At 34.7% G+C, this 26,388-nt stretch overlaps 1 non-coding gene across 1 annotated transcript; it reads left to right on the top strand.

Annotated features, from left to right (window-relative positions):
- The first annotated feature begins 16,518 nt into the window (after positions 1–16,518).
- LOC121226334 (small nucleolar RNA R71) lies at positions 16,519–16,625 on the top strand. The gene has a single exon (XR_005924177.1). It is a non-coding gene; the product is annotated as a small nucleolar RNA R71 (small nucleolar RNA).
- The last annotated feature ends 9,763 nt before the right edge of the window (positions 16,626–26,388 follow it).

Below are 26,388 nucleotides of genomic sequence, written 5' to 3'. Positions count from 1 at the left end.
TCTTTTTTCACAATTGGGCTCACAAACATCAAAATTAACTCACCAAATTTTTCATACACTACTAATAACATACTATGACTCCAAAATAATAATAAAATTATTTTATAACTTTGGATTTTTTGTCTCGAAACCACAGTTCCAACTAGCCCCAAGATCGGGCTATTACAACCTCTCTGTGATTAACCCTTTATGTATTAAATCCTTTTGTCCTTTATATCTAGAATGGACACAAGTCATGGAATAGTCACACTTGCATAGTCCATCTAATGTTTCTTGATATCCTGAGTAGACAATGATAAACAAATAAGTATGATATCTCATATCAACTTATTCGAGCATGACCATGCATTTCTAGTCTCGCTCAATCAAGTGGCCTAATATACTGCTCCCATTATCTAGGAGTGACAAATCTTATATTGATCAACCATATCCCACTATATAGATTGTGGTATATCCAACATTAGCCTTTATAAAACAACCAATTACAGTGGATGTTTGACTGTATCAAAATATATGACTCACGATGTAGGGATAATGATGATCTCACGTATGAGGATCGTATACATAGTAATCTCTATGAGTAATGTTGTGACTATTACATAATAATCTAAGAAACACACTCATAGCGGGTTAGTCCAATTTTTTTCTCTAACGCAAATGCTCATGTATTGATTTTGACATCCCATGTCAATGACAACACTTTGTCATCAATAAACTAAATGTTAGTTTTAATGCATTATTGTTGTCCAAGCCCACATTAATACTCGACTAAGGACCTTGTTAGGGTTGACATCCTCAGTATCACATAATGGCACATTTGTTGCTTCACACAGGGTCGAGATAAGAGAAGGGAAGTTTAAACTACCAACATTTTTATCTAGACATTTGTGAACTTTCTGGAATATAGTTTGCCTAATATTTATCCTTCGAGCTAGAATAATAGAATGCAACAACAGTATTCTTTCCTTTGACACCATTGTATTATGTGTTGATGGCATGAGTCTACTTCTCAGGAAGTGATACAAACCTTCCCTACTAACTTCAACACAGTGCACTCAACGATGTAACTATCGAGACTTGAAATCATCTATTGTGTTTCTTTAACACAAAAATCATCCAAAACCCGTGATAATCCTACTGCTATAATATTGTCAAAAAACTTCGAATGTTCATCTTCAACCTCCCCGAGACTGAAATGGGTATTTATTAGGTTTTCATCAAATGGAATATCAAGTGGAATAGATTTACCCTTCATGTAGATGAATGGGGAATTTGGGGAGTTAACATGAGCATAAAAATCTCGCACCACTTTTTCCAAAACATCTTGTGGATGCAAACAAAACTCACTCCAGTTGTACTTTTCGATAACTGACTCTACCGTTCATCATATCCAAAATGGGGTTCATCTTTCAATAGAAATTCTTACTCAAAGCAAAACAATCTTTTGATAATTTTAGATGTGTACCTTGTAGCGGTGAGAACGTTGCAGAATATCTTCGGTTGAGGACCCCAACACGAGAAGATTCTCGCATCTTTGAAGTACTCTTTGGAAAGACTATAAAGGAAATTTGAAAATAATTTGGGAAAAGTACCGGAGTGTGAAGAGAGTAATGGAGGAGTTAAAGAAGGAATTAGTGTAAAAATGAAAAATTTATGAGAGGTGGGAGACATGAGCAGTTGGAAGAAAAAGAAATTAAAAGGGAATAATGATGGCAGTTTTTAAGGAATGAAAAATGTAAGGAGAGGGGTTATGACATGGGAAAAAAAGAAGAAGCTAAGTTTTAGGGGGAAATGAAATGTCTAAGCCCTTTATTTAGGGCTTCTATTAAGTTTCCCAAAAGGGTTTACCAACAAATCTTTCTTTTGGACTTTTCCAACTGATCAAGTATTGACACCTCATCACCCAATTTTTTGTGACATCATACTCCTCCCTAATGTTGCGACATTACTGCTTAGTGCTTACTAGCAGATCTTGATCCTTTTATTCTACTTCAGCTTAAACAGTAAATAAAAAAATATTAATAACAAGAAAATAATAAAAAATTTATTATTAATTAAAATACATAAATTAAAATAAAAGTTGCTAAATTAAAAGTGATGAAGATTAATGGTTTCCTTGTCACGTTCAACAAGAGCACCCCAATAATGCTTCAGGCATTATCCGTTAACTTTGAATGTTGCTTTTATTTCTAATTTTTTTTCCAGCAGTAGCTCCATGCGAAAACACTTGAATTAATTCAAAAGGTCCTGACCATTGAGATTTTAATTTACCATGCTATTATGCCATCACTTGGTCTTCTTCTTAGATAAACGAGCATTTTCATATTCTTGAGTATGAAGTTCTTCCATCTCATTCAACTCTAATAATCTTTTGTTGCCAGCAATGACCCAGTCCATATTCAGCCTCTTAATTGCCCAATATATGCTCAAGTTCAACAGGAAAATGACATGGCTTACCATAAACAAGCTTGAAAGGTGACATCTCTAATGGTGTTTTGAATGTTGTTCGGTATGCCCATAGAGCTTCATCCAATCTAGTAGACCAGTCTTTTTGAGAAGTATTTACTACTTTTTCCAAAATTTGCTTAATTGCTCTATTAGAGATTTTGACTTGGCCATTGGTCTGAGGATGATATGCCGTGGCAATTCTGTATTTTACCCCATATCTATGCAAGGCATTGGCCATTATTTTGCAACCAAAATAGGATCCCTCGTCACTGATAATTGCTCTTGGTGTACCAAATCATGTGAAAGTGTTCTTATGTAAAAATTTCAATATTGACTTAGCATCATTAGAAGTCAGAGCTACTATTTCTACCGATTTAGAAACATAGCCTACTACCAACAATATGTATAGCTTGCATGCGGATGGTGGAAATGGACCCATAAGTCTATTCCCCATGCATCAAATAACTCAATCTCTAGTATATTATACAATGACATTTCCTGTCTTATTGAGAAATTCCCTATTCTCTGACAACAATCACATGACTTATAAAATTCATGAGTGTATTTAAATAGGGTTGACCAATAGAATCCTGACTGGAGTACCTTGGTAGTTGTCTTCATTCCTCCAAAATGTCCTTCATAAGGAGCAGAGTGACAATGTTGTAAAATGCTAAGTATCTCCTCGTTAGGGATAGACTTTTGAATTATCTGGTTTTTACAATGCTTAAATAAGAAAGTTTCATTCCAATAGTACTATTTTGCATCATGAAGAAATTTATGTTTCTGGTGCGTATTGAAGTTAGTTGACATTACACCACTTACCAAAAAGTTTACTATAATAGCCCAAATTTCAGCTATGTCAGAAGTAGTGGTTCGAGACCACCGAATCCAAAAAATGAACTCATAGATTATATTATTTAATATCTATAAGCCAAATGTAGCTTTTAAAAGATTTTTGAAATAGTAAATTGTGTTTTATAAAAATTTATTTGGTTAAGAAATTGAGAAAAAAAAGTATCGAGATCTCGGTGTTATAAATCGAGTTATAAATATTTTTATAAATATTTACGGAGTGTCAATAAGATAGTATTAAAATTTCGTTAGAAAAATTTGACGTTTGGGTGATTATTTAAATAAAAAGGACTAAATTGAAAAAGGTGTAAAAGTTGTTAGAAGGATTAAATAGCTCAATTGTCAAATAAGGATGGACCTAAAGTGCAAATAAGCCAAAGAAGATATTTTGGGTGGCAATAGCTAAGAAAAGTCAGGAAATGGGTGAAATAAGGGCAAAATTGGAAAATTGCCAAAATTAGCTAAATAAAAATGGGACCAAATTAGGATACGTAGAATTCTCTTCATTTTCATCAGCTGAAAAATAACCATGGAAGAGGGTTCAAGCTGGTTTTCATACTCTAGCTTCATGTAAGTTTAATTCTTGCTTTCTCCTTTAAATCTCTAAGATTTTGGACTTTTACAATTGGGTCCAACTTACTATGTCATTAGTTTTTGATTCCATGGCTAATTTTTAAAGTTGCTATGGATGAGTATTGGAGGCATATGATGAATAAATATATAATTGAAGCTTTAGTTTTGATATATGATGATTTTATCAAGTAAAATTGATGGAAATTGATTTTAGGACCTAATTATGAAAGAGTTTGGAATTAAGGTCTAGTGCTAAAGTTTTGATTTTTAGGCATTATGAAGTATTTTAAAATGATAGAATAAAGTATTAATTGAGAAAAATTAGCTCAATTGAGGGGTTAATTGATCAAGGACTGAATTGTATGAACTGTGAAATTTGGGGTAAAATGGAAATCAACATTTTGCATTAAAACTGTTTTGGACAGCAGCAGTAGTCTAACTTTGAAAAATCATCAAAAATTTTAGAAATAGAATGAGAGGATGAATAAAATATGAAATTAAAGCTTATTGAGTGTAGTTTCTTATAGAAGAAACTATGCAAGAAATGGAATTGTAAATCATGAGATATAATAAATTTTGTGAGATAAGGTCAGAATGATTTTGGGTTCCTCTGTTCTAACTTTGGAAAATAATCAAAAATTGAAAACAAATAATTATGGGCTTAAATTTATATGTTTAGAATGAGTCTATTTTCAAGAGAAACAAACGAGAACATTATTTGAATCCTGTACGAGGAGATAATTAATTTTTAGTGAAGAAGGGTTGGAACTATCAGGCAGCAGAATAGGGGTGAATTTAAAGAATAAATTGTACTTATTGGCTGAATCAAAAATTCTGAAAATTTTATGGTTAGAAGATATGCAAGTTTAGTTTTAAGGAAAATTAGTGTATCATAATTTGGAGCTCCATAGCTCAAGTTAAAAATAATTTATTGACTATGATATGGATGGACAGCTTTGGAATATAAATATAAGTAAATAGTGAAATTATAGATAATGTTACTTATAAGGGTGTTATATACATGAAAGATGTGGAATGGAGAGGAGGAGGAGGAAAATATGTGAGTGACTTATGCATAAATTGATCACATGTTCGATTATATTTGGTAAATGTTAAACTTTGTTAAAATGAAAAATGTTATAAATTCATGTTTAAATTAAATGTTATATATGTTAAAGAGTAATTTGAATATTTGATATTGCCTAATAAATGAATATTCGATATTTCTTAGTAAATGTCAAGCCAAATATAAAAAAAAATGTTATAAGTGGAACATGTGTGAAAGAATATGGTAAGTATTTTCATGGTTATTATTGAGCTCATTCACATGAATTTGTCATTTGAAATTGTGATAGACAAGAAGAAATAGTGAATGGCATGCTTATGTATGGTTGTATGTATTTATCTGAAACACAAGAAAATGATGGTTATATATTTGATATATGGAGACATGAGACTACGATATATGAACATGAAATATATTTTATAAATGTGTTCACTAATAATTATAGAATTGTGCCAGATGAAGTAGAGAGTAATGCGCCAGCTCCAGCTGAAGGAGCAGCGCCGATTGAAAACCCACCCCCTACTGTTGGTCAGGGAGGAGGAGAAAGGGATCGGGAAGCCTTTCTCCAAATGATGAGTGCATGGTACACTGAGTTCGTTCGTACGAACCCAAATGTACGACCTCCCCCACCTCCCCCAATTCCTCAACCTGTATCCCCGATGCCTCAAGGTATGGATATGATAAAATTTCACAGAACCCCCGTTGACAGAATTCGTAAACAAGGGGCTGAAGAATTTAGAGCAAATATTGATGATGATGCAGAGAAAGCAGAGTTCTGGCTTGAAAATTCTATCCGGCTATTTGATGAATTATCTTGTACACCTGAAGAATGTTTGAAATGTGCTACATCTTTGTTGAGAGATTCAGCCTATAATTGGTGGAAGACTTTGATTTCGGTGGTACCGAAAGAGAGGGTAACCTGGGAATTCTTTCAAGAAGAGTTTCGGAAGAAATATATTAGTGAAAGGTTTATTGATCAGAAACGTAAAGAGTTTCTTGAGCTGAAGCAAGGTAATATGACAGTCTCAGAATATGAAAGAGAGTTTGTTCGATTGAGTAAGTATGCCAGGGAATATGTTCCTACAGAAGCCAAGATGTGCCGACGATTTGAAGACAGGCTCAATGAAGACATTAAAGTATTTGTCGGGATCCTTGAACTAAAAGAAATGGTAGTACTGGTTGATCGAGCTTGCAAGGCTGAAGAACTACTTAAAGAAAAGAAAAAGGTAGAGGCTGAGACTAGAAATTGGAAGAAAAGACCGATGAGTAGTTCATTTTCACAGCAACCTAGAAAGTCAAGGAATATGAATCCTCGTTCCCAAGCTTCAGCTGGACAATCATATGGGAATTATAAGAAGCAAAATGTGGGTCCTAAATCTCAGAATACTTCTGCAGCCAGTGTAGGGAACTCTAGATTTATTAAACCCGAGTGCCAGCGGTGTGGTAGAAATCATTTTGGTCCGTGCAGAGCAAATGAATGTTTTCGATGTGGTTCTCTGGATCATTTTATTAGAGACTGCCCAGAGAGAGCTAAGAAAGAAAAATTTCAGAATGTAAAAGCTAGTGGTGCAGACTCGAGGGGAAGGTATCCGAGAAAAGCTGGAAGTGAAACAAGCAGTAAGAATGTAGCCAGGGATGCACCGGTTAGACCTGAAGGAAGGGCTCCAGCTAGAACTTATGCTATTAAAGCGCGTGAAGATGCTTCCTCACCTGATGTGATTACCGGTACATTTTCTCTCTATAATGTTAATGTTATTGCTTTGATTGATCCTGGTTCTACTCATTCATATGTGTGCATGAAATTGGTGTCTAGTATGAATATACCTGTTGAGAACACAGAATTTATGATTAGAGTGTCGAATCCGTTACGCAAATGTGTGACTGTTGATAAAGTATGTAAGAAATGTCCTTTAATGATTCGGGATCATTACTTTCCGGCCGACTTGATGTTGTTGCCGTTTGATGAGTTTGATGTTATTTTGGGTATGGATTGGTTGACATTGCATGATGCTAAAATAAATTGCAAAGAAAAGGTTATAGAATTAAAGTGTGAAAATGGTGAAACTCTGCGGGTTGAATCAGATAAATCAGAGGCATTGCCTAGTGTGATTTCTTCAATGTCGGCTCAAAGATATCTGAGAAAGGGTTATGAAGCTTATTTGGCGTATGTAATTAATACAAAAGAAGTTGAAAAGAAAGTTGAATCAGTGCCGGTTGTGTGTGAATTTGCAGACGTATTTCCAGAAGAATTGCCGGGTTTGCCTCCAGTTAGGGAAGTAGAATTTGGTATTGATTTGATACCGGGAACAGCTCTGATTTTGATTGCTCCGTATAGAATGGCACCAGTAGAGTTGAAGGAATTAAAGTCGCAGTTGCAAGAGTTGACTGATAAAGGTTTTGTGAGACCGAGTTTTTCACCTTGGGGTGCTCCCGTGTTATTTGTGAAAAAGAAGGATGGTTCTATGAGGTTGTGTGTTGATTATCGGCAGTTAAACAAGGTGACAATAAAAAAAAGTATCCGTTGCCAAGAATTGATGATTTGTTTGATCAGCTAAAAGGAGCGACATGGTTTTCAAAGATTGACTTGAGATCTGGGTATTACCAACTGCGGGTAAAGGAGTCGGATGTGCCTAAAACTGCTTTTAGAATAAGGTACGGTCATTATGAATTTTTAGTTATGCCATTCGGGTTGACAAATGCTCCTGCTGTGTTTATGGATTTAATGAATCGCATATTTCGGCCATACTTGGACAGATTTGTTGTGGTGTTTATAGATGATATTTTAATTTATTCAAAAGATGAGACAGAGCATGCTGAGCATTTGAGGATAGTTTTGCAAACTTTGAGAGATAAGCAGCTGTATGCTAAGTTTAGTAAAAGTGAATTTTGGCTCCGGGAAGTTGGATTTTTGGGTCATATTGTTTCAGGTGATGGTATACGTGTTGATCCTAGTAAAATTTCAGCCATTGTTGATTGGAAACCACCGAAAAACGTAACTGAAGTTAGAAGTTTCTTGGGGCTAGCTGGGTATTATCGGCGGTTTGTAAATGGATTTTCTATAATTGCTGCTCCTATGACTAGACTACTCCGAAAGGATGTTAAATTTGAATGGACGGAAGAATGTCAACAGAGTTTTGAAGAATTGAAAAAGTTATTAACTGAAGCACCAGTGTTGGTACAACCCGAATTAGGTAAAGAATTTGTGGTGTATAGTGATGCTTCTCTAAATGGTTTGGGGTGTGTACTCATGCAAGAAGGAAAAGTGGTGGCTTATGCTTCGAGGCAGTTAAAACCTCATGAGAGGAATTATCCTACTCACGATTTGGAATTGGCTGCAGTGGTGTTTGCTTTGAAGATTTGGCGACATTATTTGTATGGTGAAAAGTGCCGAGTATATACCGATCACAAAAGTCTAAAATACTTGATGTCACAAAAAGACTTGAATTTGAGACAGCGAAGATGGTTGGAGTTATTGAAAGATTATGAGCTTGTTATTGATTATGAACCGGGAAAAACGAATGTGGTTGCCGATGCTTTAAGTAGAAAGTTGTTGTTTGCTTTGAGAGTTATGAACACTCAGTTGAAAATGTCAGATGACGGTTCGATTCTAGCAGAGTTAAGAGCAAGACCGATGTTTTTACAAGAGATTTCTGAAACTCAGAAAAATGATCAAGATTTGCTAGCCAAAAGAAAACAGTGTGAAGCTGATACGGGATCAGATTTCAGAATTGGTTCTGATGGGTGCTTAATGTTTAAAGATCGGATTTGTGTACCAAAGAATGAGGAATTGATTCAAAAGATCCTACAGGAAGCACATAGTGGTTATTTCTCGATTCATCCGGGTAGTACGAAAATGTATAATGACTTGAAGAAAATGTATTGGTGGAATGGAATGAAAAGAGATATATCAGAGTTTGTGTCCAAATGCTTAATTTGTCAACAGGTGAAAGCTGAAAACCAAGTACCTTCAGGATTGCTCCAGCCTATTATGGTTCCTGAATGGAAATGGGATCGGATTACTATGGATTTTGTTTCAGGATTGCCATTGACTCCGGGAAAGAAAGATGCCATCTGGGTAATAGTTGACAGATTAACTAAGTAGGCTCATTTTATCCCGGTACGTACGGATTATTCTCTTAACAAGTTGGCTGAACTGTATATTAGAGAAATTGTTAGATTACACGGAATACCATTATCGATTATTTCAGATAGAGATCCAAGGTTTACCTCGCGGTTTTGGCAAAAGTTGCAAGACGCGTTAGGTACGAAGTTAAATATCAGTACTGCTTTTCATCCACAAACTGATGGACAATCAGAAAGAATAATTCAGATTCTTGAAGATATGCTTAGATGTTGTGTATTGGAATTTCAAGGAAGTTGGGAAAGATACTTACCGTTGGTGGAATTTGCTTACAATAATAGTTATCAGACGAGCTTGAAAATGGCACCTTATGAAGCATTATATGGTCGTAAGTGTCGAACGCCATTGTATTGGACTGAACTCAAGGAAAATCAGATTTATGGAGTTGATCTAATAAAAGAAACTGAAGAAAAAGTGAAGATAATTCGAGATTATTTGAAAGCTGCTTCAGATAGACAGAAATCTTATGCAGACCTAAAGCGAAAGGACATTGAATTTCAAGTTGGTGATAAAGTATTTTTAAAGGTGACTCCGTGGAAGAAAGTCCTTAGATTTGGACGGAAGGGCAAATTAAGTCCGCGTTTTGTTGGGCCGTATGAAGTAATTGAAAAAGTTGGACCGGTAGCATATCGGCTAGCATTACCACCTGAATTAGAGAAGATTCATGATGTGTTCCACGTATCTATGTTACGTCGGTATCGTTCGGATCCTTCACATGTAGTTTCAGCGACAGAAATTGAACTACAACCAGATATGACCTACGAAGAAGAACCGATTAAGATTTTAGCTCGAGAGGTCAAACAACTAAGGAATAAAAATGTTGCACTTGTGAAGGTGTTGTGGCAAAGGCATGGAGTAGAAGAAGCTACATGGGAATCCGAAGAAACTATGAGAAATCAATACCCACATCTGTTTACCGGTAAGATTTTCGAGGACGAAAATCCTTAAAGGGGGGGAGAGTTGTAATATCCCAAATTAGGACCTATTCGGAATAGTGGTTTCGTGACCATAAATCCGAGATAGAAATAATTATTTTATAATTATTTTGAGGTTTATGATATGATTGCATGATTATGTGAAAATTTTGTGATGAAATTCTATGCCTAAAGTGCTTAAATTGAAAGTAGGGACTAAATCGAATAAGTTGCAAAACTTGCATTCTAGAAGTTTTTAGTATGAAATTGTTTTGGAATATTAATGTGGAGGTCTTAAATAGAAATTTGACCAATTTTAAGTTCATGGACAAAATTAGGACATGGAAGGAATTTTTGGAAAGTTTAGTAGTAAGGGTATTTTGGTCATTTAGTTATTAAAATGAATTAAAAACAAAATTAAAAGCCAATTTTTGTCCATCTTCTTCATTAGGCCAAAATTTCAAGGGTTCTCCATAGCTAGGGTTTGTTTCAAGCTTCCAAGCTCCATAGTAAGTGATTCCAAGCCCCGTTTTTAATGATTTTTACGTTTTTGAGACCCGGTAACTCGATAAAGCTTATGTTAGCAATAATTTAACCTAGGGTTTATATTTGGAAAAATACCCATAGGTGAAATTTGTGTATTTTGATGTTTTATGATAGAATATGAAGTTTTAAATTATGTTAGACAACTTGTACTACTCGATTTTAAGCAAAAACGAGTAAAATGGCTTAATCGGTAAAAATACCTAATAGTCACAAGTACATGTTAGAGTGAGAATTTGATGTTGCCATAGAAGAGAAAAGTGATCAGCATGTTGTAAAACATAAGAATAAGGAATAAATTTTAATCCCGAGCCTAGGGGCAAAAATGTAAATATGCAAAAGTTTAGGGGTAAAATTGTAATTTTGCCAAAATTTGAGTTAAGGATTAATTTGATAATGTGAGTATTAAATAAGCTAAATGTGTTATTTTAGATCAAGAAAGACGTGGAATCGACCTCAATCGAGGAAAAGAAAAGATTGTGGACTAAATTGCAAAATCTTTGTATTTTGGTACCAAGGTAAGTTCATGTGTAAATAATGTAGCATAATGGTTATTTTTAAGTTATTGATGTTAATTATATGTTATGCTGAATTTTATTATGAAATGTATGCTTTGTGGTTAATTTCAAATAATATGTAAATTATGTGAACTACTTGTTAAATATAATTGTTACCGAGTATTGATTTCGGCATTCTACGGAAGACGGCAAGGATAAGTGTTCGAGGAAAAAGCCCGTTTGAACCTTAGGAATAGTTTAGGATACAAGTGACATGTCACTAGGATGGTTGAGCATCCGAATTCGTTGAGTTGAGTTCGAGTTCACTTATGGATGCGAATGTCCGAACTCGTTGAGTTGAGTCCGAGTTCGTGAGATGTAACTAGGCATCCGAACTCATTGAGTTGAGTCCGAGTTCGCTTATGGATGCGAACGCCCGAGCTCGTTGAGTTGAGTCCGAGTTTGCTTATGGGCGGGTTACATGATTGCTTGATTGCATATATGGCACTTATGTGCAAGTTATCCATGTATCCGAATTATATTCCTATGTGTTCAACGGGTAAAGTTCTACTCAAATGGAGGAATATTCGAGATGTAAAGAGACGTATTGGTAAGTGATGTGAAATGGATATTTTGGACAGGTATGTATTTAACCCTCGGGTTGAGTATTGATACAACCACGATAAGGTAATAAGATGATGAAAAATGATTAAAAATGTGATATGTGTTTTAGTGATACATGCTAATGTTGATTGGTATGACTGTTTGTTATGTTACTTATTATTTGCATATGAACTTACTAAGCATTTATGCTTACTCCCTCCTTCTTACTCATTGTAGTTTTGGACAAGCCAGCTCAGGAGTCGGGATAGGTCGAAGGCTCAGTCACACTATCCGGAAGACTTTTGGTAATGGCTTGTAAATTTAAGTATGGCATGTATAGCAATATACCTTTTTTGTGTAAATGATCTTATGGTATGGTGATGGAATGGTTGAGGAAATGCTTGATAATGATAAATTATGAAAATAGTTAGTTTAGATTATATTTGATGTTAAGGAAAATTATTAAGATACTTAGTGCATAAAAACTCATAAAAGGGATGAAATTTGCCATAAACAGAATACTGTAGCAACACTGACGCAAGTTTAAAAATTTACTAAAAATCATAGAAATTTGACTTGGTGATGGATTACATATCAAATTGAAGCTTATTATGTCTAGTTGCACATGAAACAAATGAAACAGGTAAAGGAATTATATGTTACAAGATATTTGAATTTTAGTGAAACAGGGTCATAGCAGTTTCTGAATCCCCTATTCCAACTTTATAAATTCACCATAAATTGTAAAGATATAATTAGGTAGTTTATTTTATATTCTCAGAATCCTTATTGAGTCTAGTTTCAGTAGAAATAAACCTCATAGTCATATGGATTTTTTACAGAGAGAAATGTGGTTCGTAGTAAACAGAGGTCAGACCAGTCAAGTCCTGAAACAGGGGTAACTTTAACTAATAAACTGTACTAATTGGACCAACCAAAAATTCTAGAAAAAAATTAGTAGATAGGTATATGAGTATAGATTTAGGGAAAATTTACGGATCTTGATTTCGAGTTTCGTAACTCGAGATATGATTTTTCTTGTGACTGTGATGCAAGTAGCTTAAAAGCTGTGAATGTAGAAATAAATAATCCAAAGTTCTAAATATGTTAAATTAAGCTTAGTAACACCTCATACTCGACTCCGGTGACGGTCTCGGGCGTGGGGGCGTTACAGGTAATCCTGTAATACGATATGTGGCTTGAGAGTATGTTCTTTGATTAAGTGCCCTAATGGGTATTCTTGAATAAGAATTGACGGGTTATTGAATTCTACACCTTGAGTGTACTACTTGAGTATCCATCGGAATTTCAATGATTCAACGGACAAAACTCTTGGCATATAAGAGAATTATAGGATGGAACAAATAATGTCCTGACGGAAAATTGTATGATGAGCTCATCTATGTTTGCTTGATGTATATGAAAATTTTGTGACTAACATGTTTGATTGAATGCATGCGTTTAGGTAATTTTGCCAAGTTGATGGAAAACATGATATTGTATGCTTAAATTTAATAAACAGGATTGGTAAGTTTAGTTTTTGCTATATGAACTTACTAAGCATGTAATGCTTACTCCGTTTTATTTTACCCTATTTTATAGTGCTCGGAAGCTCGAGAAGGTTGGATACCATTGAAGCATCATCACACTATCCACTAGCTTATTTTGGGTATATATAATAAAATCATTTTGGTAAAATGACATGTATAGGCTAACTTGGCCACAGATGGCTTAAATATGTGGTTTGTAATCTAGCCATTGGAATGGCTAGTAATGGTTGTTTTTGTTATACTTGTAATGTCATATTATGGTAGCTGTATGCATGTTAAATGGTTGTCCAAATTATGCCTATCATATGAAATATACCAAGGTATGATTATAAACATGTATGCATGTAATGATATGCCATGTTGAAGGATAGAGTTTGCTTAATTTGAATGCTTGAATTGGTTGGTATTTGGATGTGAGTTTAAGTGCAAGTCAGTGGTGTGATTTTGGGTGAGAAATGAAGTTAGAAATGGCTTTATTTTGTCCACACAAGCAAACACACGGGCGTGTACACATAGCCTGGTACATGGGTATGTGGTTAGGCCGTGTGTCCCTTGCACCTTAAATTCGAGAAAACAGAATGCTCAGAATTGAGTACACGGGCAGAGACACGGGCGTGTGTCTCAGCCGTGTGTGCTATACGGCCTAGAACACGGGTGTGTGTCTTGGCCGTATGAAGCCTGCACCTAATTTTGAAAGAATTTAATTGACCACACTGCCTAGCACACGGGCGTGTGGCATGGCTGTATGCATAAGCTAGAGAGTTACACGGGGTCGAGCATAGCCCGCAGCACAGGCGTGTCCCTTGAACCACACGGGAGTGTGAGCCTTGTGACTTAGAAAATTTTTTAAATGTTGTGAAAAATTCTTTGAGTTTCTGATTAAGTCCCGATTTGATTCTAATGCTCGTATTGGGCCTCGAGGGACCATTTAAGGGAGGATATGAATAATCTTGGTTAATAAATAGTAATTTACGTGAATTATCTGAAAAATATTCTGAAAATTTTAGTAATGCTTTGTAACCCTGTTTTGATGATGGATACAGGTTAGGGGTGTTACGTTTAGTGGTATCAGAGTTACGGTTTAGCCGATTCTCGAATATAACGTAGAAAACACGAGTTTAGCTATACGTGACATTATATAATTTGTGATAGTATGATGTCTCCTGATAATTTTAAATGTGTTTTTAATATAGTAATGTCATCCAACCAAGCTAGAGTTGAATCCGAGGAAGCTGGGAGCAATGCTTCAACTTCAGTTCAAAGAGTTGCATCTGCATCTGACAGTGAAAAGCTCGTATCTGAAGGCCGAAGTGAGGATGCAAAACAGACCTTCTTTCAATTGATGAATGAATGGTTTACCGAGTATTTAAGAACAAACCCCGTTGTACAACGACCTCCCCCACTTGCTCCTTAACTGGTTCCTGAGGTACCACCTGGTGCTGAACCCGCTAGAACAGGTAAGCCTCCGATAGATAAAATTCGTAAGCATGGGGGGGAAGAATTTAGAGCTACAGAAGATGATGATCCGAAAAGGGGTAAATTTTGGTTGGAAAATATGCTATTCGTGCTAGAGAAGATGCTTCTGCACCAGACGTCATTACTGGTACATTTTCTCTACTTGATACTGATATTACTACTTTGATTGATCTTGGTTCCACACATTCATACATATGCACAAACTTAGCGTCTATTAAAAATTTACCTGTTGAATTCACTGAATTTGTGGTTAAAGTTTCAGACCCCCCGACCAGTGTGTTATAGTGGATAAAGTCTGTAAAAACTGTCCGTTGATGGTAAAAGGTTATTGCTTTTCTGCTGACTTGATGTTATTGCCATTTGATGAATTTGATGTGATTTTGGGAATGGATTGGTTAACCCAATATGATGCAGTGGTGAATTGTAAACAAAAATATATTGTTTTGAAATGTCAGAGTGGTGAATTACTTCATGTTGAATATGATAAAATGGATGGATTATCTAATGTGATTTCAACAATATCAGCACACAAATATGTCAGAAAGGGTTATGATGCTTATCTCGCATGTGTGTTGGATACTAAAGTATCTGAGTCAAAGATTCAGTTAGTGCCGATTGTATGTGAATTTCTTGATGTATTCCCAGAAGAATTACCTAATTTACCACCGAATAGAGAAGTGGAATTCTCTACAGATCTTGTTTCGGGTACAACACCGATATCCTTAGCACCTTATAGAATGGCTCCTACTAAATTGAAAGAGCTGAAATTACAGTTGCAAGAATTGATTGACAGAGGTTTTGCTTGACCTAGTTTCTCACCTTGGGGTGCATTGGTTCTGTGTGTATAGAAGAAAGATGGATCGTTGAGGCTGTGCATTGATTACAGGTAGCTCAACAAAGTTACAATAAAGAACAAGTACCTATTGCCTTGTATTGATGACTTATTTGACCAGTTAAAATGTGCCACTGCATTTTCGAAGATTGATCTCCATTCTGGTTACTATCAACTACGGGTAAAAGATTCAAATGTGCCAAAGACAGCTTTTAGAACCAGGTATGGACACTATGAGTTTCTTGTGATGCCATTCAGTTTGACAAATGCACCTGCAGTGTTTATGGATTTGATGAACAAAATTTTCGGTGTCGCTGGGTAATGTTCCCAGTGGTCTTATGTTCAAAGCATTGGTTATTTGCCTCACTTGATTCTCAAGCACTCAGAGGGATGCAGCTCGACTCTAGATCACAGCATCATTCTTGGCCATATACTCCTTTAACAAAGCTTCCATAGAAGTAGATGATGACGTCTGATCATACAAATTATTTTGTCAGGGCATTGGTTTAACATATCCCGGCAATGCATTGTTGACATTTTGCGTTGCAACAATATTGAAATTTCCTACACTTTGATTATTCCAACTAAAATTCAAATGTTGTCTCCACCCTGAATTGTAGGTATTGGAGTATGGATTATTGTTTCAATCAGAGTTCCCTATATAGTATACTGACACTGGATTGGGTGGACATTCATCAAACATGTGACTTTCACCACAATAAACACATTATGATTCAGCTGCTTTTATTTCCTGCACAGTAGTTGAAGGTTTCATGGTTTTAATTATATTAGCTAGAGAAGATACCTGGGCCGTCAATGAAGTGATTGTATCGAATTCGATGGTACCGATAGCTCTTTTACGCATCCTAACTCATGTATTCAGATAGTGATAATCATTGTTGGCAATCTTTTCTAAAATTTCTTACGCTTTGTTGTATGTCTTGTCCAACAAACTACCATTTGCTGAGGCATCAACTACCATTAATGTATGCGCATTAAGCCCATTGTTAAACATCTCTATTTGAGTCAAGCATCGGACATTTCCTGATTAACTCCTTAAATCGCTCCAAAGCTTCATATAGAGTCTCATCTTCAAATTGCTGAAAGGATGTAATATCATTTCTCAACTAGGCATTCATAGTGGGAGGATTATACTTTAATAAAATCTCTAGAAAAGGTCATTCCATGATGCCACTGTTCCTGATGGCAAAGGATTTAACCATGCCCTGGCATGATCCCTTAAAGAATATAAGAATAATTTAAGTCTCAAGGTGTCTTCTGGAATGCTCTGTTGTTTGAATGAGTCATAGAATTCTAGAAAAAGTCTTAAATGTAGTCATGGGTCTTCAGTGGGTAAACCATCAAATTTCCCTATAATTTGTAACATCTGGAACATTACCGGTTTCTACTCGAATTGCTGAGCTTGAATAGTCGGTCTAACTAGTCTTGGATTCAAGTCATCCAATATCAGGATAACATGCTCTCTAATTGGCCTATCTCGTTCATCCACCACACGACTAATGAGAGGATTTTCATTGCGATCATTTGGATTACGATTAAGATAATTCTTGTTTCTAGCCATTTTTCTCAATTCTTTTCTCTTTCTCCGCAAGGTTCTGTCAATTTCTAGATCACAAAGTTATTTTGTGTTAGCAGGAATGCCTCTTCTCATGCACTGATGGCAAACTTGTAAAAAAGAAAATACACTAAGTGGAAACACAAAATATACAAACTTTTTCATGATCCTTTTAACTCAAACTTTTTCATGCTCCTTTTGTCTACTTGAGTTATTGAAATTGTGTTTTTGTTGTTATAGGCCTCGGTAAGATGTTTGATTAAGTAAACCATGACTAAGTTATTCTTGCATTGCAATTGTAAGGTAACTAATGAATTAATTATTTAAACGGGTTGAAATTGTAATTAATTGACACGATACTTAATCAATGCATGTTGAATCATCTAAGGTAGCTGAGGGTTAAATTATCAACGGTATCTAACGATACATTAGATTTGCATAACTTGCAAGATTATTGTGATTAAATTGTTTCAAGGTAGAAATACACTGTTACCTCATGTAATCTTTTATGTGCTTATGAGATTGAATTAATTGTTTGAATTGGCATATAGATATGTATAAGATATTATTTTAATTTAATAAGTATGTATGTGCATTAACACATTTTCTTATTAAAATTTGTTTAATCAGTTGAATTGACGTAGAGATATAGTCAAGAGATAAATGAATTTTGGTAGGTAAGTATGTTCATAAGTTAAGAAATGTAATTAATCTAACACAATTATGTCATCTTGATTAAGATCATCTTGTAACCCCCTTAATAGGTATTCATCGTCTGAACAGGGTTATAGAGTATTACCGAAGTTACAGAATAATTATAGATAATTCATGTTAAAAACTATTCATTTCCAAAACTAGTCATATTGCACCTTGAATGGACTTTCAAAGTCCATTATAAAATTTGGAATAACGTCGAGACTAAATCGGAAACTCAGGAAATTTTTCACAAAATTTCACAATTTCTCTCATATACATGGGTCACACGCCTATGTAGATAGGCCGTGTGGTGTATGAAATAGGTCACACGGCTGTGTCCCCAGCCTGTGTAACTCTCTGGCTTGCAAAACATTAAGGTGTAGGTTTCGCACAGCCAAGATACACGTCCGTGTTCTAGGTCGTGTAGAATACATGGCTGAGACACACGCTCGTGTCCCTACCCGTGTGCCAAATTTTGAGCATTCTGTTTCTAAATTTTAGGATGCAGGGGACACACGGCCAAACCACATGCCCATGTGCCCAGCCGTGTGTCAAACACAGTCAAGACACACGCTTGTGTGTCTACCCGTGTGGAAAAAATAAGGCCGTTTCCTAGCCTTATTTCTCACCCAAACCTTACCATCAACCTGCTAAATCACTTATACACATATATCAACCAACTAAAGTATGAAAATCAAGCTAATTTTATCATCTAACATGATATATTATTACATGCATTCATGCTTTTAATCTTACCTTTTATAGGCATACTCATTTAACCTATCTCAATAAATCAGTAATAAACACTTATGTTATCACCAAGAAATAATCTTAATATATATGTACCAAAACATAATCATCACTAGCCATTCCAATGGCTAGATTACAATAACCATTTACATTTACATGCCAATATGGCAAATTAACCTATACATGCCATTATAACCATAATTGATTTATCATATGTACTGAAATGGTCGATGGATAGTGTGAGTGATTTCTGCCAAGCTTCCAATCCAACGAGCTTCTGATTTACTATTAAATAGGGAAATAAAGAAGAGTAAGCATATAATGCCTAGTAAGTTCGTATAACATGGTACTTAACTACCATTCATTCTATTTTAAGATAAACAGGTAAGGTACATTCAACGAATTTGATCTCAAGCCCTACACATATCCTCATTGCCCTTGTTAGTCATACATTCCACAATAACATCAAGAAACATATATGGGCTCAACAACAATTAGATTTCCTTATTTATATTTTTGCTTTCCATATCACGTATTCATATAACATGTATAAATCATATATTTGTATTTCAAGTACATATTCATAATAATTTATCCCGATTTCAAATTATTTCATGTCGGAACTTTAGCCATTAAATCATTTGAAATATCAATGTCAGATGAGTAGTACATTCAATGTAACGACTCAATTTTGGGATTAGTCGAAACAGTGGTTTCGAGACCACAAATCTGAAGTCGAGGAAATTATTATATCAGTTTTTTGGGGGTTATAGCATCTGTAACACCCCTAACCCGTATCCGTCGCCGGAATAGGGTAACGAGGCATTACAAAACATAAGTACAATTCCAAACATTCTCATGTTAACATAGTTCATATTCATATATATATACAGATGTATCATTAAATTAACTAATTAAACTATTCAATGATTAAAACAAAATTTAAACATAATGTACTATTTTAAACTAAACAAAAACCACATTAATCTTTTACTTATTCAACTGCCCAAATTACCTATACAAATTTATTGATTTCGGTTAATTAACAAGCCACATAATTAAGCATATTTTTATTTTATAACCAAAACATATGTTCAAAGAATATTATATACATATATATCTAGAAGTCATGCTCTTATATATGTATATATCATTGCCACGCCATGTACAAAAGCATACCAAAATTATACATTAATAGAACCTACAAAACCATATACACATAATTACTCAATTTGATCAACTTATATTCGACATTTGAACATTATATCATGTACAATCAATTTTTAAAATCGTAATTAAAGTACTAGCATATACATTATACAACTTTCATATAACATTAAATCACTTTAAGTACACATACATTTACCATGCAAACCATACCAACAAAATCAATTCATATTCGAACATCCATGTATCTCATTAACATTTTTAAACCATTAAGAATCAAACCAAGTTTCATTCATTAAAACATAACACAACCTATTTATCCATATCATTTCCGAGTACAACCACATAACATAACTTATAATCAACCATGGTACTCGGCATAATAATCAAAATAAACTTAAACTATAATTTAACCAACACCGAACTCAAGCATAGCAATTAAGCCATTTTCGCATGACTCACATTTAACATAGACCAAAATACAATATTCCAAAACATAATCTAGTCTATACATGCCATAGGTTCGAAGATTCGCTTATTAAAATACCAAAGACAGTTGATAGTGTGAAAGACTTTGCTGACGATCCCCGAGCTTATAACTTGAATCCAAAATCTATAAAACAGAATAAACATAACACACAGAGTAAGCTAACTTAGCTTAGTAAGTCATAAGCAAATAAACATTTCAATAATATTATCAACTTAATTAAACCAAACCAAATATCATTATATATCCAAATATACTTCCACACATTTACACAAACTCACAAAACAAAATTAAACTTCGTATACCCACATCACTCATTTGGCCAAATATACAAGATTAAATATAATATCACATATGTGCTTACCTATATGACTGAATATGCAAGATCAAATTTAACATCACATATGTACTTACTTATATGGCCGAATATACAAATTTAAATATAATATCGCATTTGTGCATACCTTCATGGCTGAATATTCAAGACCTAATACAACATCACATATGTACATACCTATGTGGTTGAATATACAAGGTCATTTAGCTCAATTTAACTTGCTCAATTCCCACATCAACTTGAAATCTTATAGGCATAGGCTTGAAAATAACTCACCGGTATAAAACCTGCTAGGCATAAGCCTGAATCACACACTGACACAATACCTGCTAGACTCAAGGTCTGATTTTTTTATTCACCGGCAATAAGCCTGCTAGGCATAAAGCCAGATCAATCACCAGCACAAGGCTTCCTAGGCTCAAATCTCGAATATCACTATTATAAAGCTGTCTCATACACAATTCATATAACAAAAACTCTAGATATTTCATATAGATTATACGTACTTTGAAATGATATAACTCAATCGAATTAAACTCAAATACATATTTCTATGCTTCAACACATCCGGCTAGCTCTTTTATGAATCTATAGATTCCAAAACAGCATATTAAACCAAGTTACATTCAATATAAATGATGTTTAATTGCTTAAATACTTACCTTGAATATCGACGAACGCTATAAATTGACTATTCGACTATTTTTGCTTTTCCCCGATCCAAGTCTGATTTCTTTTGTTCTTGATCTATATAATTTCAAATTAACCTCATTTAAACACAATTCCATTCAATTTAATCCAACAACACATAAGTGGGCAAATGACTATTTTACCCCTGATATTTCATACTTTTACAAATTAGTCCTAACTGCATAAAACACAAAATACACAAAATCTTCATTCAACATGCTTAGGTCGAATGTTCATCTAAAACATATAAATACACACATTTCATTTATTTTTCATTTTAATCCCTCAATTTATTATTTTTTCAATTTAGTTCTAGCTACTCAAAATATTCAAAAACTCCAATACAAAACATGTTAATCTAAAACATATCTTTAATATTTCATCATCAAAAATCACAAAACACAAATATTCATCAATGGAATAACTCAAAAGATTCATCAAAATCAGAAATTCTAGCATGGGTCGGATAGTATTTGAAGCAACGATCTCAAAAACGTAAAAATTATCAAAAACCGAAACCAAACTAACCTTGAATCAAGCTTTAGAATGGCTGAATATCACAAAGCTATATTTTCTTTCTTTCTTTCTCAAGTTTCGGCAAGAAAAAAGAATTATGTATGCTTATTTAATTTTTTTTATGTTTTATTATAATATATGTTATTTCATAAATTACCATATTAACCTTTAAACATAAATATAAAACAATTATAACTTAAGGTCACTACCGTCCATTACATGCTATCATGGACAAATTACAACTTAAATACTCCATATTAAAAAGCCACTAAGAATTTTGCCCTTATGTTTTAAACTATCAAGTTTTCAATTTACGCGATAAAGCCCTTTTATTAAATTGAACATCCAAACAGTAAAATTTTCAAACGAGAGTTTCACACACATAAATTCACACATAATAAACACAATAGATAATTTTTAAATATTTTTCTGACTCAAATTCGTGGTCTCAAAACCAGGTTCTGATTAGGGTCTAAATCAGACTGTTACAGCATGATTATAAAGGTGTATGAAAAATTTTGGTGAAGTAATTTTAGCGTTGGAGGGCTTAATTTCGAAAAAAGACTAAATCGCATAAAGAGCAAAAGTCCTATTTTAATAACTAAAGGTGCCAAATAGCTAAAGAACCTAAATTTGGGGTCTTTAAAAGAAAATTAGACCCTAAGTTAGTGCATGGTCGGCCATAGGATACAATTTGGTCAAAAAGTCCAAGTTTGGTGGGTTTGGTGACTAATTTGACTAAAATAGAAATAAAATAAGAAAAAGATGATATCACATTCTCATATTCTTCACTACCACTGATTTTTCAGCCATTTTTAAGGTTTTGAGCTTCAAAAATTTCAGCAACTTGTTCCTCTTGCAAGTAAGTGATTTCCATACTTTTTGTTGATGATTTTTACATTTTTAGACCCCTTGAAGCATAAGCTTTCTATTAAGGGGACTATTTTGCAAAATGGTTAAGAGTTTAGGGTTTTTCCATGAAAACATATGTGTAAGTTTCTAAAATTTTATGGAAGAATATGAGTATTAGATGTGTAATAAACAACTTTTGTGAAGGGATTTCTCATGAAAACCATAATAAGGACTATTTTGCATAAGTTGAAAATTTGATGATAAATATGTGAGATAGTGGAAATTTTGGATTTGCTATAAGAGAAAAAGGGATTCAGCTAGGCTTTTGATATGAGGAAAGTCGATAAAAATCAATTTTCAGACTTAGGGGTAAATTGGTCATTTTGCAAAAGTTTAGGGGCAAAATGGTCATTTTGCCCAAGTATAGATTATTGAGTGCCTAGATTGATAAAGTGGTTAAATTTATGAATTTTTTTAGTATAGATCAAGAAATTCAAACTCCGAACTTAGACCGGGGAAAGGCCAAGCAAATTGATTAGACCGAGTGGACACTATATTTTGTAACCGAGGTAAGTTGTATGCAAATAATACAACTACATTGCTATTATATGCGATGAGTTAATTTAGCATGAATTACTTGATTGAGGAAATGAGAAGGCATGATGCTAATTAAGGTAGTAGAATTTCCCTTTGAACCATGAGAAATAAAATCAGATATTCATGCCATGACGTATTGGCTATTGTGAGCAAGTGTAAGACATGTCTGGGACATGCATTGGCCACATTACGAGAGCCAATGTAAGACCATGTTCGGGACATGGCATCGACATCCTACCCCATATTGAGGCTCATTGAATATTGGTAGTGTTCCGAATGATTCAACAGTGAGAGTTATGGTTTAAAATTAAGAGAAAAGTATAACTATGTTGTGAGTAATACAGATACCTATTCAGTCTGTGTGAGACGTGTGACAGCCCAAAATTGACCCTAGTCGGGAAGTGGTTTCGGGACCGTTAAACCGAGTCACCGAAATGTTTGAATGTGATATTTATTGTCTAGAATATGTAACTATGAATGTGTGAAAATTTCAAGCTTCGATTTAGTCGATTGCATGTGAATTAAGTCAATAGGACTTATGTGAGAAAATTTTAAAATGTGATAGGTCAATGCGTAAGGACCTATTAGTGCATGTGGGAAAAAGGGGGGACTTGCATGTCAAATTCCCCCTCCTAATAAGTAGTGGCCGGCCATGCTATGGGTGGAAACATGTTGGGAACATGTTGGCCTAGTGAGGTATGTAGGATAAAATATAATAAGAAGTATGGGGAAATAAAGAAATGGAAAAAGGAAAGGATGTGTGTAATTGTTTCTTCCCCTCCCCATTGCCGTGAAAGTAAGAAGGAAAAACAAAAAAAAAAGTGTCCATCTTTCTTCATTTCCCCTTGGCCGAATGTTCTAAGGAAGAAAGAAAAACAAGTTGTGTTTTTTTTGGTTCTTCTTGGCCGGATTGAAAGAAAGAATTGGGGCAAAAACATTCAGTCACTTGAAGCTTGAGAAGGGGGGGATGGGTGAAGAAAACTAAGTGTTCATCTTTGTTTCTTCTAAGCCGAATGTGAAGGAAGGAATAGGGGCAAAGAACTTTCGGCCATTTGAATGCTTAATAAGGTTAGTATATTGTGTTAAAGTTGTGAAATTTTAGCTTGTTTTAGGTTAATTATCATGGTTCTTACTTAGACCATGCAAAATTTTTAACTTTGATGGATGGATGGAGCAATCGGCTATGGCTATTAAAGAAGGAAATTTGATTACTTCCTTTAAGTTTTGATGAAGAATGTGTTGAGGAAAGAAATTGATCTTGCTAAAAATATAAATTCTAAATGCTCATATATGTAATACCCAAATAAAAATGCTTGATGTCTTGAACAAATATTGTTTCGATGGGTGGAATGAGTAATGTCATGTATAGGTTTCGGCTATGGATTTTCATGTTTAATATTTTTATGTTGGTGTTCAAATTGAAAATGGATGTTAGTTGTGCTATAACACTTGCTTAATGATGAAAGGATCATGAGCTTAGGGCTTGAGAGGCATTCGGCTTTGGAGTAAAAATAATAGAAATGGTGTTTAGTCAATGCAAGTGTCCATACTTGTAGAATGTATTGAGTGTTGCAATCGGCCTTAACATAGGCATGTGTGTGTTCGGCCACATAAATGAGCACCTAAGTTGATGTGTATGTTCGGCCAAAGGTAAGCATGTTGATGGCTTTATCTTGACTTAGAAGGTTCGGCTAAAGGGAAAATTAGCTAATATGTCGAATGCGATTCGTGAATTCGTACATATGTGACTCTAATGTCTAATGTGTATATGGACTAAGTACCTTGAGGTTCTCTTTTGATGTTCGAGTGAATTGTATTGAATCATTTGATGTGATTAAAAATGCATATGACCATTGTGTATTTGAGCTAAAAGGTGGCCATATGACCCATCAAACTCCTTGTCATATTCGGCCATAAGCTAGCAAAATGAGACTTTAATGAGTCAAATTTGTTTGATTTAGCTCAAGGAGTTAAAGGAGGTGAATCGAGCAAAGGCAAAGAAAAGGTCATCGAGTAGCCGAGTTGGAACCGTCTTACCCAACACGAGGTAAGTCATTAAGCATGTAGTTGGTATTGTTTCAAATGGTCATAATGTTTATGTATTGATGCTGAATGGAATGAATAAATATACATATATATATATGCATGTACGTATGTGATGATGAAATTGTTGAATGAAAAGAAAAGAGGTAAGATGTACTGAGTTGTTGATCTCGGCACTAAACGTGCGGGTATAACCATTTATGACCATGAGATTGGCGCTAAGTGCGCGGGATTAAATTGTACAGCACTAAGTGTGCGATTTGACTATGATGCACTAAGTGTGCGAAATGAACATGATGCACTAAGTGTGCGAATTGACCATGCGGCACTAAGTGTGCGAGTTTGACTATGTAGCACTAAGTGTGCGATTTGATTACGTAGCACTAAGTGTGTGAGTTGATTATATAGCACTGAGTGTGCGGACTCAATATACATTCGTGAATCATTATGGACACTATGTGTGCGACACCATTGAGTCGATCGCGGACAGTGGATCGGGTAAGTGTCCTGAGTACATGGCTAATAGGTGCTATGCTTATACTTGGTGTTGAGCCCGGTAAGTTTGAACCTATGTGACAAATATACTTGAAGTCACGTACATAAAATTTATCGTAGGATGGGTGAAAGGCCGTTTAGTCGTTTGATTGTAACGAAAATAAATTGATTTATGAAAATGCTTCAATGTTCTATTGATGAGTATATGAAATGTGAATGCATGAATTGATATGAAATTGAATCGATAGGTGGGAGGAACTACGGTATGGATGGAGTAAATTGTCTCGTTCCATTTTGTTTCCTCTTGTGATAATGTTATTGATGGATGGTAGTACATTGCTTATGACTTACTGAGTTATAAACTCACTCGGTGTTTCCTTGTCACCCATTATAGGTTGCTTGGACTCATCTATTTTTGCAGGGTCAGGCCGTCATCGAAGTCATCACACCGGATAGCAAGTTTTGGTACTTTCTTCTTAGTTGGCTTAGAAGAACATTTTGGCATGTATAAGCTATTACGTTGTGTTTGAACTTTGGCATGTAAACTTTAAGCCATGCGAAAATGGCACGAATGTTCGATTGAGTTGGATCAAGGGTAGGCATGAAATGGACCTAGTTACTTTCGTAACAGATGCTGGCAGCAGCAGTGTCATGAGATTGAAAAATCACTAAAAATAGTAGGAGTGA

This window comes from Gossypium hirsutum, chromosome A03, assembly GCF_007990345.1.
Source record: "Gossypium hirsutum isolate 1008001.06 chromosome A03, Gossypium_hirsutum_v2.1, whole genome shotgun sequence".
NCBI classification, from domain to species: Eukaryota; Viridiplantae; Streptophyta; class Magnoliopsida; order Malvales; family Malvaceae; genus Gossypium; species Gossypium hirsutum.
The sequence above is the reverse complement of the archived record's forward strand: the minus strand, read 5'-3'. Positions and strand labels throughout refer to the sequence as shown.